The sequence below is a fragment of the Choloepus didactylus genome, chromosome X (genome assembly GCF_015220235.1).
Source record: "Choloepus didactylus isolate mChoDid1 chromosome X, mChoDid1.pri, whole genome shotgun sequence".
In the NCBI taxonomy this organism is placed as follows: domain Eukaryota; kingdom Metazoa; phylum Chordata; class Mammalia; order Pilosa; family Megalonychidae; genus Choloepus; species Choloepus didactylus.
In genome coordinates this window covers 186,625,975-186,643,218 of record NC_051334.1, presented here as the reverse complement: position 1 = coordinate 186,643,218, position 17,244 = coordinate 186,625,975, and the positions used below count along the sequence as shown (strand labels likewise).

Genomic DNA, 17,244 nt, shown 5'->3' with positions numbered 1-17,244 from the left:
ATTATAGTTAGTACATATTAGTGAGGCATTATAATGTTTGCCTTTTAATTTCTGGCTTATTTCACTCAACATACTGTCCTCAAGGTTCATTCACCTAGTTGCATGCCTCCCAACTTCATTCCTTCCTATAGCTGCTCAATATTCCATTGTATGCATACATCTTGGTTCACACTTCCATTCATCAGTCAATGTATCCTTAGACCACCTCCATCCATTGCAGATTGTGAACAATGCTCCCATAAACACCAGTGTGCAAATGTTCATTAGTGTCCCTGCTTTCAGTTCTTCAAAGTATATACCTAATAACAGGGTTGCAGGACCATATGGCAACCCCATACTTAGCTTCCTGTGGAACCATCACACTGCCCTCCAGATGGGCTGCACAATTCTACTTCCCCACCAACAGTGAATAGGTATACCTCTCTCTCCACATTTTCTCCAGCACTTGTATCCCTCTGTTTATTTTTTTAACAGTTTTATTCACACACCATAGAATCCACCCTAAGTAAACAATCAACAATTCCCAGTGTAATCACATAATTATGCATTCACTACCACGATCTATACGAGGACATTTCCGTTTCTTCCCCCAAAGATGGAGGAAAAGGAAGAAAAAATGAATACAAATACAAAAGACAGAGGAAAAATAAAAGTAAAATACAATGAAAAGTTCAGACAACACCACCACCACCAAGAATCCCATATCACTCCCCCTATATCCCCCTCTTATAGACAGTTAGCTTTGGTATATTGCCTTTGTTACATTTCATGGAAGTATATTACCATATTACTGTCAACTATAGACTCTAATTTGCATTGATATTATTTTTCCATATACATCCCATTTTCAACATCTTGCAATGTTGACATTCATCTGTTCTCCTTCATGTAAAAACACTGTTATATTTGTACATTTAATTACCATCTTTGTCCTCTCTAAGTTTTGCTAAGTTATACAGTCTCAGTCTTTATCTTCTGTCTTTCCTTCTGGTGTCACACATGCCCATATACTGCCTCTTTTAACTGTACTAACAGTCATCTTTGTTCAGTGTACTTACAATATTGTGCTACCATCTCACATTATTGTGCTATCCATTTCTGGATCTTTACAATCAATCCTTTTGTACATTCTGTACTCCTTCAGCATCAAATGCTCAATCTCTACCCTCTTTCTCTCTCCTGATAACCTGTGTTCTCAGCTTTAACTCCAAAAGTGTGCTCATTAATGTTAGTTCATATTGTGCCTTGGCTAGAGGCCACAGAGCATTTAGGTTGACAGTCTCACTGAACTGTTTCCAGTGTGGGAATAAATTTCAAACCAGAAAATTGAGATGTTATTACCAAAAGAAGTGCTCGAATCTTTTCAATCAATTATACTTTTACTTGGGCAAAATCCCAACATATTACCATGAGCAACCAGTCCCTAGATGCCCTATTTCCATTGCCTCTCTAATCTCAACTCCCACCACTCTCCCTCCCCCGCATCCACTCTGATGCAGCTGCCCTGGCCTCCTTGCTGCTCCTCAGACAACTTGAGTTCATTCCTGCATCAGGGAGCTTTTACCTGCTGTGCCCTCTGCCTGGAATGCTCCTTCTCCAGATCTTTGTGTGGCTTTCTCCTACTCAACATTCAGTTCACAGCTCAATGATTATTTCTTCAGAGAGGTCTTATCTGACTACCCTCACTCCAGTCACTTGCCATCTTGCCAGTTTGTCTTCAGTTTTACATTTATGGATTCACTTCTATCTTAACCCTTTTTCATGATAGAAAGTAAATCCTTTGAGATCAGTGACCACCCCTATTCCTTTCATCATGATATCCCCAACACATTTCACAGGGCCCACCATATAGTAAGTGTTTGTTAAACCACTTCTTCATTTAGGATCCCCAAATTTACTGCAAATGCCCTTCATACACCATATGCTATCCTCATAATTTTTTTACAAAGGGCAATGGAAAGGAAAGTGGGTGGTGAGCCAAATCCTGGAGAGAAAAACTAGAAAATTCAGGGCTTGATTATAATCAAGCTATGATGTAGTAGCACTAGAACTTCCAGAAGTCCATCAAAAGTAGAAATCAGGGCTCTTCATTTTCATACTCCTGGTTTCAATCCTCCCTCTCTCTATGTTTCTATAATATAAATGAATCTAATTAGGAGCAAATTGGGGCCTTGGCAGCTCTAAATTTCTTTGCTCATGAAAACCCCTGTCCACAACACTGGGTACGATTCAACTCCATTTCATCTCCCTCTGGGAAATATTTCCAGTTTCTGCCTGTGTATCCTGTGCTGCCTGGCATTAGTTGCCCAAAAAGATCTTGTTTGTCGTCCTTCTTCCAGAGGTAGCTGTCTTCTGTAAGATTCCAACACAGCATAGCTCAAGTGTCTATGACAATCAATGAAATGATTACCTTGCACATGGCTCAGAGTCTCTAGCCAAGCTTAGAAAGGCAACACAAGAAGGTGTGTGACTGATGACAGATTGCTGCTGCTAAGTTGGCCCCAAGCCCTGGGCCAGCCCTTGGTCCTGAGTGAATGACAGTCATATGTTCCACCTGCACCGGGGAATTGAAACTCATAAACAAACTCATTCATGGGCAGTGCAGACATGGATTCTCCCCTGCATTGCACTACCTCCCTATCAGCAGCCTGCACATGCATGAATAAACAGAGTTGCTGGCTCTGCTCAAACAGGGCAGATCATTGTGAAGGTGGGAATGTGCTGAGACTCTCTGTTCTGGGAGGGACTTTATGCCATCTGCACCATGAGGGGAGCCATTACTAAGCAGTGGTCTTGGTGCCAACAAGATGAAAGCCTGGAGCCAGGAGGTCCTTGCTCTAGAATGGGACCCTTGCTGTCCCAGTCATAGGGCCTGGAAGGCACATACACAGCCCTGTTAAGCCACAACTCTCTGCTTGAGATTGTGGGAATCCAGGCTGCAATCTGGGAAAAAGAATAGAGGACAGTGGAGGCAACTATTAGCCCAGGATGGCAAGGCCCAAATCTGAGTCATTCCCTCTGAGGTGGTTTCTCTACTTTGTCTCCATGGAAATGGGTTAATTGGTTACCCTGTTGGCACAAATTGCCCTGGCTGCTCATTTCTGTTTGCAGGGTTGGATAGGAGCCTTTGAAAGAACAGGGTGTCTTATGGGCAAGGCCCTGAGACCACTGGCCATGTGTTCTCCTGTATAATTCCTCCCCTTGAGTATTTGGCAGACTTATTATGACACTTAGACCCTTACAAGGAGAGCCCCTCCTCTGGTCTTACCCCATGCTTTAGAAAGCCTCACATTGAGGAGGAGACAGTGGGATTTAAGGAGATGTGTCCACATAATGTTCATGAACTGCCCCTTCTAGACCACACAATAAATAACTGGGAAGTAGGAATTCCCTGCCTAAATGGAATGCCAACTTCCAGAGCCTCCACAGGCCCCTTTCCTGGGTCTACTCCCCTGGGGCACATGGTTGGTGTAAGCACCTGTATGCCTGAGGGATGGCCAGGAGGCAGCTGTTTGCTGTTTGAGGGGAATGTAAATGGAACTAGAAGTATGGGCCTGCAAGTCCATATATGCATGTGTGAGGTTTCTCCTGGTGTGGGTGAGTCCAGCGTGGGAGGAGAATGTATATAGATGGTGAGCCAGGTGTTCAGCGCTGGCTCTCCCTGTGTCTCTACATTTAGATGCACAACTCAAAGGAGTCCGAGAATTTTAAATTTGAACCCAGCCTTCCAGCTTGTTATGAAGGTATATTTGCTGAGGTAGAAGGATAGGACACTTTATTAGCTTAATTTAAAAATTTTAAATATTTAAATATATGGTATTTGGGTCTGTATTAATACTTTTGTCTGGAGCCCTGCAAATGTTAGGAGCTGGCCTAGCAGGTTCACCTTTCACTCTCACCATGTACTATTCTGCTTTAGGGTCTTTCTAGATCCAGAAGAGTTTTCTAAATTCTTTGCCAATCTCATTTCTGGAAAAAGTGAAAAGGGCCTATCTAGTCTTCTTTAAAAATTACATTCATTGTTGATAACAGGCTGGGAGTAGCAAAAGCGCTACTCTCTATCCAGTTTTACCTTTCATTCCCTCAGTGAGGAGGTCCTGATGAGTGCTCCTCCAGCTGCTTCTCAGGATTGTTTCAGTCTACAGAGGATATTCCAGTCCTCCAGTCTCAAGTGCAATTCCCTGTGTGTCAGGAGAATCTCTGAACAGGTGACCACTCAGTTTGCAAACATGGAAAGAATGCATGAATGGCAACATGATCCAGTAGAATGAATAATGGGCTTGAAGACAGAAGACGTGAGAGTGAATCTCAGATCTGTCACTTCTTATGACTGACCTTGAGATTGTCACTCTGCTTTCTGAGTAACTTATGACTCAAAGAAGAAATCAAAGGGAAATTAGAAAATATGTTGAGATGAATGAAAGGAAGATATAACATATTAAAACTTATCAGAAACAGCTAAACAGTGCTTAGAGGCAAATTTTTAGCTTTAAATGCCTATTTACAGAAGAAGAAAGATCTCAAATAAATAAGCTAACCTTCCACATTAAGAATCTAGAAAAAGAAGAAAAATTGAGCTCACATCCAGAAGAAGGAAGGAAGAATAAAGATTAGGGGGGAAATTAATGAAATAGACTATAGAAAATTAGAGAAAATCAACAAAACCAAAAGTTGATTCTTTGAAAAGATCAAAAAATACTTAAAATCTTTTAGATAGATCGACCAAGAAAAAAAGAGAGAAGACTCAGATTACTAAAATCAGAAATGAAAGAGGGACATCAGTAGTGACCTTACAAAAATAAAAAGGATGATAAGGCATACTATGAACAATGGAATATCAAAAATTAGATAATTTAGATGAAATGGACAAATTGCTAGAAGGACACATACTACAAAAATTGACTGAATAAGAAATAAAAAATGTGAATAGGCATATGTGTTGGTTTGTATATATTATGTCCCAAAGAAAGAGCCATCTTCTTGAATACAATCTTGTGGGGGCAGACATATTAGTGCTGATTAGGTTGAACCTATTGATTATTTCCATGGAAATGCGACTCAATCAACTGTGGGCAAGAAATTTGATTGGATAATTTCCATGGAGATGTTATCTTACACATTCAGGGTGGGTTTGAATTAAATCACTGGAGCCATATAAATGAGCTGACAAACAGAAGGAGGCCAGAGCAACTGAGAGTGACATTTTGAATAGGAGCTGCAGCTAAGAGAGGACAAAACACCCCAAGAGCAACATTTTGGAGAACACCATTTTGAAATGCAACCTGGGAGCAAGCGGACACCAGCCATGTGCCTTCCCAGCTAACAGAGGTTTTCCAGACTCCAATGGCCATCCTTCTGTGAAGGTACCCTATCATTGATGCCTTACCTTGGACACTTTATGGCCTTAAGACTGTAACTTTGTAACCAAGTAAACCCCCTTTATAAAAGCCAATCCATCTCTGGTGTTTTGCAAATGGCAGTATTAGCAATCTGGAACAGCATATAACAAGTAAAGAAGATCAAATTAATATTTTTTAGAAGTCCATGAATAAAGCACAGGTCCAGATGCCTTCACTGTTGAGTTCTACTTAGCACTTAAAGAGGAATTAATATCAATTATTCACAACTTCTTCCAAAAAATGGAAGAGTAAGAAATACTTCCTGACTCATTGTACCTGTCCATTTTTATCCTGATACCAAAGGCAGAGAAAGAAATCATAAGAATATAAAACTACAAACCAACAGCCCTCATAAATGTTGTTGCAAAAATCCTCAATATAACATTAGCAAATTGAATCCAGCAATATATTAAAAATATTATAGCCTTATGACAAAGTGAAAATTTTTTTCCAGGGATGCAAGGCTGGTACAGCATATGAAAATCAGTCAGTGCAATATAGCATGCTAATAGAATAATATTTTTTGTCTCAATGTATTTATTAGAACTGCCTGTCAGAGGAACCCTGATTCCCACCACAGAGCAGGACCTGGGTGATGGAGGGATGGAGTAAGTAATGGACAGAGGCATGAGTAGGGCTCCCTCATTGGTGAGAACTGAGCTGAGCCCAGCCTATTCACCCAGGCTGGGGCAGGCAAAGTGGAGGGCCAGGCAGGGCTGGATTCAGGCAAAGAGCTGGAGTAACAACATCAGGGCCAGGCTGAGCAGGGGAGGCTGGGTCCCATGGAGCACAGCCCCAGCACTCACTGCTACAGCCTCTATGTATGCAGCATAGAACTTGGCCACCTCCTTGTTGGGGTTGCCCTGGGCCGGGTTGAATGACATCTGGATGCAGCGACTGCTCCCTCGGCTGTAGTTGCTGACCTTGAAGGAGTGACTCCAGATACCCTCACACAGGGTGGCAGGCATGGGGAAGTAGGACTCAAATGTGCAGCAGGCAGCCCTGGCTGGACACTTGTTAATTCCTTAGGTCCAGTCCCAGCCTTTGTGCCAGTTGCTCTTGGAGGTGTAGGAGGTGCGGTTGTCCTTCCACCAGTGCTCACAGTTCTCCTTGCACAGAGGTACATTCAGGATCCACTCTTTGTGCCAGCTCTGGTCCACCTGCTGGATCCAGGGTCCAGGTTGGGAGAGCACTCATAGAGACAGTTGGTCCTGAATGAAATGGTGCTTACAGGCAAGCTCCATCTTGCTGCAGTGTTCCCAGCTGAAGTCATTACACAGGGCGGAGGTGGCCTTGTGCAGCTCCTGGCTGGTGTTGACAGAGCAGCAGGCCTTCTTCCTCCATGGTGTGCATTTGGGGAAGGTGAGTGGATTACAGGAATAACTTTCCCCCACCACAACTGTCTGCCACCTCCAGCCTCTCCCCATTTGGTTCTTGTTCCCCATCTTGGGGGAGACACAGTTGCAACAGTGTGGTCAAGGGGCTTTGGGAGCCCAGAGAAAGCCCTGTCTTGGGGGACAATAGCTATCATTTATATAGCGCTTAACACTTCTAAAAAGTTGTTGTATTTATTTATTCATTTAAAAAAATTATTGAGCACCTACTGTATGCCAGGCAGTGTTCTAGATGCTAGGAAATAGCAGAGAATGAAACAGACAGAAATACATTCCAGACAGGGGAAACAGACAATAAAAAACCAAAAAGAAATACATGGTATGTCAAGATATGATAAATGATATGGAGAAAATTAAAGCAAGGAAATGGGGAGTATGGGGGATTGTTGAAACTTTAAATAGGGTGATTGGGAAAAGCCTTACTGAAAGATGACATTTAGGCAAAGACTTAAAGGAGAAAAAGGAGTGAACTGTGTAGTAATCTATGTTGAATAAATTTATTCTTCTGGGCAAGTATTAAGATCTGTGTCCTCAGGGGCTAGACCAGTACCAGACACACAGAAGGGCTTCAAAAATATTTGCTGAAAACATAAATGAAAAACCTATCTATAACTTCCTAAATCTAGAACCTAACTCCATCTGATATATAGACATACCATATTTTAGCAAGTTTTTTTTTAAATTAAATTCAGTTTTATTGAAATACATTCACACACCATACAATCATCCATGATATACAATCCACTGTCCACAGTATGATAACATAGTTATGCGTTCATCACCACAATCTATCTCTGAACATTTTCCTGACATCAGAAAGAACCAGAACAAGAATAAAAAATAAAAGTGAAAAAAAGACACCCAAATCATCCCCCCATCCCACCCCATTTGTCCTTTAGTTTTTATCCCCATTTTTCTACTCATCCATACACTAGCTAAAGGGGGTGTGATCCACAAGGTCTTCACAATCACACTGTCACCCCTTGTAATCTACATTATTATATAATTGTCTTCAGGAGTCCAGACTGCTGGGTTGGAGTTTGGTAGTTTCAGGTATTTACTTCTAGCTATTCCAATACATTAAAACCTAAGAGGTGTTATCTATATAGTGCATAAGAATGTCCACCAGAGTGACCTCTCGACTCCATTTGAAATCTCTCAGCCACTGAAACTATTCTGTCTCATTTTGCATCTCCCTTTTGGTCAAGCAGATACTCTCAGTCCCACAATGCCGGGTCCACATTCATCGCCGGGAGTCATATTGTGCATTGCCAGGGAGATTTACACCCCTGGGAGTCAGGTCCCATGTAAGGGGGAGGGCAGTGAGTTCACCTGTCGAGATGGCTCAGTTAGAGAGAGAGAGGGCCACATCTGAGCAACAAAGAGGTACTCAGGGGGAGACTCTTAGGCACCATTACATGCAAGTTTAGACCCTCCTTTGCAGTAATGAGCGTCATAAGGGCAAGTCCCATGATTGAGGGCTCAGCACATCAAACCGCCAGTCCCAATGTTTGTGACAACATCAACACCAGTCCAGGTGAGGATGTCCAACACATATGCACCTTCCCCCAGATCCTCAGGGTTGGGGAGGGGGAGGCTGTAAATATATTTTTTATTATCTGCCCAAATTACTCTGGGATGTATCACTATTTCACTCCAGCCTATACTAACCTACCGTATCTCACTTCCTATTCAAAGTTCCATGCAATTGTGGTGTTTGAACAAATCGACTGTAGAGTTGTACCGTTTAGAAAATTTAGATCCTGTACCAAATAGATATCTCTTCCTTTTGGTCTCATATGGAAGTTGAAGTTTTAAAACACAATCAGTTTCAACCTTTACCCTTTGGCCTGGCTTGCCCTGGTCTTAACCAGACCTGCTTCATTCATATCACTAATTGAAGTCTGGGCTCTTTTTCAGTTTTTTTTTTTTTTTGACAGTGGCTGTATGCACTAATACTGACATTCATATCTGCCGAGCTCTAGCTCTGAGTTTCAGGTGTCTCAGAGATATGCATTGTTCCAGAGACCAATCAGGTTATACGCCAGGGGATCAGCATCTCAAAGTTTAGAGATAGGCATTACAATTCAGGGATAGAGTTAACTGCTGTAAGAGCTTACAATCTAGGGACTATTACAATTATTATGTCCATGTTAGACTATGTTCTAAGATTCAATTCTGAGTTTACACATTGTAGTTAGTCCATATTGGTGAGGCATCATCCCTCTCACCATGTTTTCTCCAACACTTTTACTCCTATATATATATTTTCCTACAATTTTATAGAGTTATATTCACATACCATACATTTATCCACAGTGTACAATCAGTTGTTCATGGTATCATCATAAAGTTGTACATTTATCACCACAATCGGCACTTGAACATATTGATTACTACAAGAAAAATTGTTTTTTTTTTAGCAATAAGAAAAAAATGATAAAAAGAAAAATAACATGTCATACAATACAATATACTAGTAAGGACAGCAAATAACACCACTACCAAGAATCCCATATTCTTCCCCTATATCCCCCTCTCATATACATTTAGCATTGGCATATTGCCTTTGTTACATTTAATGGAGGTATATTACAATGTTACTGTTGACCACAGACTCCAGTTTGCTTTATGTTTTTTCCTGAATACCATCCCTTTTTCAACTCTCTACATGGCTGACATTCATTTGCTTTCCCACATGCAAAAACATTTTTATATTTGTATATTTAGTAACAGTCATTGGCCACTCCAGTTTTTGCCACGTTATACAGTCCCAGTCTTTATCATCTATCTTTACCTCTGGTGTCATACATTCTCCTATCCCACCTCTTTCAGCTTTACTCACAGACATCTTTGTTCAGTGTACTTACAATACTGTGCTACCATCACACAGCTTTATGCTATCTATTTCTGGATCTATGCAATCAATCCTAAGCATTCTGTAGTCCTTCAGCATCAAATGGCTGATCTCTGCCCTCTTTCTATCTCCTGGTCGCCTGTGTTGTCAGCTTTTAACTCCCAAAGTTTGTTCATTAATGTCTGTTCATATTAGTGAGACCATACAGAATCTGTCCTTTTGTTTCTGGCTAACTTCACTCAACATAATGTCCTCAAGGTTCATCCACATTATTACATGATCCATGTCTTTGTTCTGTCTTACAGCTGCATAATATTCCATCATGTGTATATACCACAGTTTGTTTATCCACTCGTCCTTTGATGGACATTTGGGCTGTTTCCATCTCTTGGCAATTGTGAGTAATGCTGCAATAAACATTGGTTTACAAATGTCTGTTTGTGTCTTAAGTTTCAGTTCCTCTGAGTATATACCCAGCAATGGAATAGCTGGGTCATATGGCAAATCTATATTTAGCTTCCTGAGGAACCTCCACACGGTCTTCCAGAGTGGTTGCACCATTCTACATTCCCACCAACAATGAATAAGTGTGCCTCTTTCTCCACATCCTCTCCAGCACTTGTCATTTTCTGATTTTTGGATAATGGCGATTCTGGTAGGTGTGAGATGATATCTCATTGTGGTTTTGATTTGCATTTCCTTAATAGCCAGTGAAGTTGAGTATTTTTTCATATGTTTTTGAGCCATTTGTATTTCCTCTTCAGAAAAATGTCTGTTCATGTCTTTTGTCCATTTTTTAATTAAATTCAGTTTTATTGACATACATTCACACACCATACAATCATCCATGGTATACAATCCACTGTCCACAGTATGATAGCATAGTTATGCGTTCATCACCACAATCTATCTCTGAACATTTTCCTGACATCAGAAAGAACCAGAACAAGAATAAAAAATAAAAGTGAAAAAAAGACACCCAAATCATCCCCCCATCCCACCCCATTTGTCCTTTAGTTTTTATCCCCATTTTTCTACTCATCCATACACTAGCTAAAGGGGGTGTGATCCACAAGGTCTTCACAATCACACTGTCACCCCTTGTAATCTACATTATTATATAATTGTCTTCAGGAGTCCAGACTGCTGGGTTGGAGTTTGGTAGTTTCAGGTATTTACTTCTAGCTATTCCAATACATTAAAACCTAAGAGGTGTTATCTATATAGTGCATAAGAATGTCCACCAGAGTGACCTCTCGACTCCATTTGAAATCTCTCAGCCACTGAAACTATTTTGTCTCATTTTGCATCCCCCTTTTGGTCAAGAAGATACTCTCAGTCCCACGATGCCGGGTCCACCTTCATCCCCGGGAGTCATATTCTGCATTGCCAGGGAGATTTACACCCCTGGGAGTCGGGTCCCACGTAGGGGGGAGGGCAGCGAGTTCACCTGTCGAGATGGCTCAGTTAGAGAGAGAGAGGGCCACATCTGAGCAACAAAGAGGTACTCAGGGGGAGACTCTTAAGCACCATTACATGCAAGTTTAGACTCTCCTTTGTGGTAATGAGCTTCATAAGGGCAAGTCCCATGCTCGAGGGCTCAGCACATCAAACCGCCAGTCCCAATGTTTGTGACAACATCAACACCAGTCCAGGTGAGGATGTCCAACACATCCGCACCTTCCCCCAGATCCTCGGGGCTGGGGAGGGGGAGGCTGTAAATATATTTTTTATTATCTGCCCAAATTACTCTGGGATGTGTCACTATTTCACTCCAGCCTATACTAACCTACCATATCTCACTTTCTATTCAAAGTTCCATGCAATTGTGGTACTTGAACAAATCGACTGTAGAGTTGTACCGTTTAGAAAATTTAGATCCTGTAACAAATAGATATGTATTCCCTTGGTCTCATATGGAAGTTGAAGTTTTAAAATACAATCAGTTTCAACCTTTACCCTTTGGCCTGGCTTGCCCTGGTCTTAACCAGACCTGCTTCATTCATATCACTAATTGAAGTCTGGGCTCTTTTTCAGCTTTTTTTTTTTTTTTTGACAGTGTTTCACCCATTTTTTAATTGGATTGTTTGTCTTTCTGTTATTGAGATGCAGGATTCCTTTATATATTAGGGATATTAAACCCTTATCTGATGTGTGGTTTCCAAATATCATCTCCCATTGTGTAGGCTGCCTTTTTACTTTTCTGATAAAGTCCTTTGATGTAGAAAAGTGTTTAATTTTGAGGAGATCCCATTTGTCTATTTGTTCTGTGGTTGCTCGCGCCTTGGGTGTGAGGTCTAAGAAACCACCTCCTATCACAAGATCTTTAAGATATTGCCCTACATTTTCTTCTAAGAGTTTTATGGTCTTGGTGCTAATGTTTAGGTCTTTGATCCACTTTGAGTTAATTTTGGTATAAGGTGTGAGATGGGCATCCTCTTTCATTCTTTTGGAAATGGATATCCAGTTCTCCAAACACCATTTATTGAACAGGCTGCTCTTTCCCAGTTTTTAGCAAGTTTTTAATATAGACTGGATTTCCAGGACTACAAAGGCTGTACTATACATTTTGTTTCACTGGAATTACTCACTATTTCAGAAAATTATGTCATCAGTGGCAATACTGTTTATAGTATCTTTTTTAATTGCATTTTTACTGAGATATATTTGGATAACATACAGTCCTTCAAAATGTACAATCAGTTGCAGTCCTTCAAAATGTACAATCAGTTGTTCATAGTTGTGCATTGATCACCATAATCAATCTTTGAGCACTTTCTTTACTCTAAAAAATGAAATAAAAAATAGAATAAAAAAGAACATCCAAAACATTCCATTCCCCTCCTCCCCTCATTGTTCATTTACTTTTTTTTCACACACATTCACTTTTTTACCTTTATCAAAAAATTTTTAAAAAATCAATAAAAGTACATTTCAAACAAAACCAAAACAAAGGAATAAGAAAAAGCAAATAACCTAAAATAACTACATTTCTGCAAACTTGTTCTTACCATACCCCCCAAAATTAACAAACCATAGTAGGTCCTGAGCATTCCCAGAACATTAAATTTACCCTCCATAACTTATCTGTTCTTATTAGATTATCATTCCCCCTTCACTATTTGTTGTTTAACGCTAGGTCCCCTATATTCCACAGTATAAACCATTTATTTTACATTTTTCCCAGTGTTCTCTTTTTGTGCCTGACTTATTTTGCTCAGCATTATGTCTTCAAGGTTCATCCATGTTGTCATATGTTTCACGACATTGTTCCTTCTTACTGCTACATAGTATTCCATCATGTGTATATACCACATTTTATTTATCCACTCATCTGTTGAAGGACATTTGGGTTGTTTCCATCTCTTGGCAATTGTGAATATTGCTGCTGTGAACATTGGTGTGCAGATATCTGTTCATGTCACTGCTTTCAAATCTTCCAAGAATATACCTAGAAGTGCAATTGCTGGATCGAAGGGTAACTCTATATCTAGTTTTCTAAGGAACTGCCAGACTGTCTTCTAGAGTGGCTGTACCATCATACAGTCCCACCAATGATGAATAAGAGTTCCAATTTTTCCACATCCTCTCCAGCATTTGTAGTTTCCTGTTTGTTTAATGGCAGTCATTATAATTGGTGTGAGATGGTATCTCATTGTGGTCTTAATTTGCATCTCTCTAATAGCTGGTGAAGCTGAACATTTTTTCATGTGTTTCTTAGACATTTGTATTTCCTCTTCAGAGAATTGTCTCTTCATATCTTTGGCCCATTTTATAATTGGGCTGTCTGTACTATTGTCATTGAGTTGTAGGATTTCTTTATATATGCAAGATATCAGTCTTTTGTCAGATACATGGTTTCCAAATAATTTTTCCCATTGAGTTTGCTGCCTCTTCACCTTCTTGACAAATTCCTTTGTGGTAAGAAGCTTTTAAGTTTGAGGAGTTCCCAATTATCTATTTTTTCTTTTGTTGCTTATGCTTTGGGTGTAAGATCTAAGAAGCTACCTCCTAATACTAGATCTTGAAGATGTTTCCTCCATTATCTTCTAGGAGTTTTATGGTACTGTCTCTTATATTGAGGTCTTTAATCCATTTTGAGTTAATTTTCATGTAGGGTGTGAGGTAGGGGCGCTCTTTCATTCTTTTAGATATGGATATCCGGCTCTCCCAGCCCCATTTGTTGAATAGACTGTTATGTCCCAGTTCAGTGGCTTTGGGGACCTTATCAAAGATCAGTCAACCATAGATTTGGGGGTCTATCTCCGAATTCTCAATTCAATTCCATTGACTGATATGTCTATCTTTGTGCCAGTCCCATGCTGTTTTGGCTACTGTGGCTTTATAATAAGCTTCAAAGTCAGGGAATATAAGTCCTCCCACTTTCTTTTTTAAAGTGTTTTTAGCAATTCGAGGCATCTTCCCGTTCCAAATAAATTTGATAGCTAGCTTTTCCAAGTATGAAAAGTAGGTTGTTGGAATTTTGATAGGAATTGTGTTGAATCCATAGATGAGTTTAGGCAGAATTGACATCTTAATGATATTTAGCCTTCCTATCCATGAACAAGGAATATTTTTCCATCTTTTTAGTCCCCCTTCTATTTTTTTTTTAGTAAAGTTATGTAGTTTTCTATATATAGTTTGTTTACATCTTTGGTTAAGTGTATTCCTAGGTACTTGATTTTATTAGTTGCTATTGAAAATGGTATCTTTTTCTTGAGTGTCTCTTCAGTTAGGTCATTTCTAGTGTATAGAAACATTACTGACTTATGTGCATTAATCTTGTATCATGCTACTTTGCTAAATTTGTTTATTAGCTCAAGTAGCTGTGTTGTCAATTTCTCAGGGTTTTCCAGATATAAGATTATATCATCTGCAAATAATGGCAGTGTTACTTCTTACTTTCCAATTTGGATGCCTTTTATTTCTTTGCCTTGCTGGATTGCTCTGGCTAGCACTTTTAGCACAATGTTGAATAACAGTGGTGACAGCCAGCATCCTTGTCTCATTCCTGGTCTTAGGGGGAAGCTTACAGTCTCTCACAACTGAGTACTATGCTGGCTGTGGGTTTTTCATATATGCCCTTTATCATATTCAGGAAGTTTCCTTCAGTTCCTACCTTTTGAAATTATTTTAACAAAAAAGATGCTGAATTTTGTTGAATGCTTTTTTAGCATCTATTGAGATGATCATTTGATTTTTGTCTTTTGATTTGTTAATGTGTTGCATTATATTGATTGATTTTCTTATGTTGAACCACCCTTGCGTGCCTGGAATGAACCCTACTTGGTTGTGGTGTATAATTCTTTTAATGTGCCTTTGAATTTGATTTGCAAGTATTTTGTTGAGAATTTTTGCAACTACATTCATTAGGGAGATTGGCCTGTAGTTTTCCTTTCTTATAACATCTTTACCTGGTTTTGGTATTAGATTGATGTTAGCTTCATAAAATGTATTAGGTAGTGTTCCATTTTATTCAATGTTTTTAAGGAGTTTAAGTAAGATTAGTGTCAGTTCTTTCTGGAAAATTTGGTAGAATTCCCCTGTGAAGCCATCTGGCCCTGGGCATTTATTTGTGGGAAGCTTTTTGATTATTGATTGGATCTCTTTGCTTGTGATAGGTTGGTTGAGGTCTTCTATTTCTTCTCTGGTCACTCTAGATTGTCCATGTGTTTCCAAGAAATTGTCCATTTCCTCTATATTATATACTTTGTTGGCATACAGTTGCTCCTAGTATCGTCTTGTAATTTTTTAAATTTCTTTGGGATCCACAGTAATGTTACCTCTCTCATTTATTATTTTGTTTATTTGGGTCTTCTCTCTTTTTGATTTTTTCTGTCTAGCTAGGGGCTTTTCAATCTTGTTGATCTTCTTGAAGAATCAACTTTTGGTGTTATTTAGTCTCTCTATTTTTTTTTTTTTTTTTGTCCTCTATGTCATTTATTTCTGCTTTAATCCTTGTTATTTCTTTTCTTCTACTGGGTTTAGGATCAGTTTGCTGTTCATTTTCTAGCTTCTTCAGTGTCCCATGAGTTCTTTGATTTTAGCTGTTTCTTCCTTTTTAACGTATGCATTTAGTGCTATAAATTTCCCCCTCAGTACCACTTTTGCTGCATCCCATAGGTTTTGATATGTTGTGTTCTCATTCTCATTCATCTCTCTATATTTAGCAATTTCTCTTGCTATTTCTTCTTTAACCCACTGATTGTTTGGGAGCATGTTGTTTAACCTCCAGGTATTTGTGAATTTTGTAAATCTCTGATGGTTATGGACTTCTAATTGTATTACATTGTGATCTGAGAATGTGCTTTGGATAATTTCAATCTTTTTAAATTTATTGAGGCTTATGTCCCAGCATATGATCTTATTCTGGAGAAATTTCCATGAGCACTAGAGAAGAATTTGTATCTTGGTGATTTGGATGTAATGTTCTATAGATGTCTGTTAATTCAAATTAATTTACCAGATTGTTTAGGTTTTCAATTTCCTTATTGGTCTTCTGTCTGGTTGATCTATCTATAGGAGAGAGTAATGTATTGAAGTCTCCCACAATTATTGTGGAAGCATCTATTGCTTCCTTCAGTTTTACCAATGTTTGTTTCATGTATTTTGGGGAACCTTGATTGTGCACGTAGACATTTATGATTGTTATTTCTTCTTGTTTAATTGTCCCTTTTATTAGTATATAATGACCTTCTTTGTCTTTTGTAACATCCTTGCATTTAAAGTCTATTTTATCTGAGATTAATATTGCTACTCCTGCTTTCTTTTTGCTGTAGCTTGCATGAAATATTTCAATTTCTTTGTGTCTCTGGGCCTAAGATAAGTCTCTTGTAAGCACCATATTGATGATTCATATTTTTAAATCAATTCTGCCAGTCTATATCTTTTAATTGGGGAGTTTAATCCATTCACATGCAGTGTTATTACTGTAAAGGCATTTCTTGAATCAACCAGATATCTTTTTCCCTCTTTCTCCTTATTTTCTTTAATGCACCCTTGTTCATTAGTTCTGAGCCCTTCTCCATACCTCTTTCTTTTCTTTGTTTCTCTGCTGGTAGGGCTCCCTTTCTCTTGCAGGCAGGTCTCTTGTCAGCAAATTCTCTCAGCATTTGTTTGTCTGTGAAGATTTTAAGCTCTCTCTCATATTTGAGGGAAAGGTTTGCTGGATAAAGAATTCTTGGTTGGCAATTTTTCTCTTTCAGAATTTTAAAATGTCATACCACTGCCTTCTTGCCTCCATGGTGGCTGCTGAGTAGTCACTACTTAGTCTTATGTTGTTTCCCTTGTATTGTGGTGAATTGCCTCTCTCCTGCTGCTTTCAGAACTTTCTCCTTCTCTTCAGCATTTGACAATCTGATCAGAATATGTCTTGGAGTGGGTTTATTTGTATTTATTCTGTTTGGAGTTTGTTGCATGTCTATGATTTGTGTATTTATGTTGTTTAGAAGGGCTGGGAAGTTTTCCCTGACAATTTCTTTTTATACTTCTCCTGGACCTTTACCTTTCTCTTCCCCTTCTGGAACACCAATGATTCTTATATTTGTGCACTTCATGTTGTCTGTCATATCCCTGAGATCCATTTTGAATTTTT

General features: G+C 39.2%; 1 pseudogene; it reads right to left on the bottom strand.

The window, feature by feature from the left end:
- Nucleotides 1–6,121: 6,121 nt before the first annotated feature.
- LOC119522516 lies at nt 6,122–6,748 on the bottom strand (annotated as a pseudogene).
- Nucleotides 6,749–17,244: the final 10,496 nt, after the last annotated feature.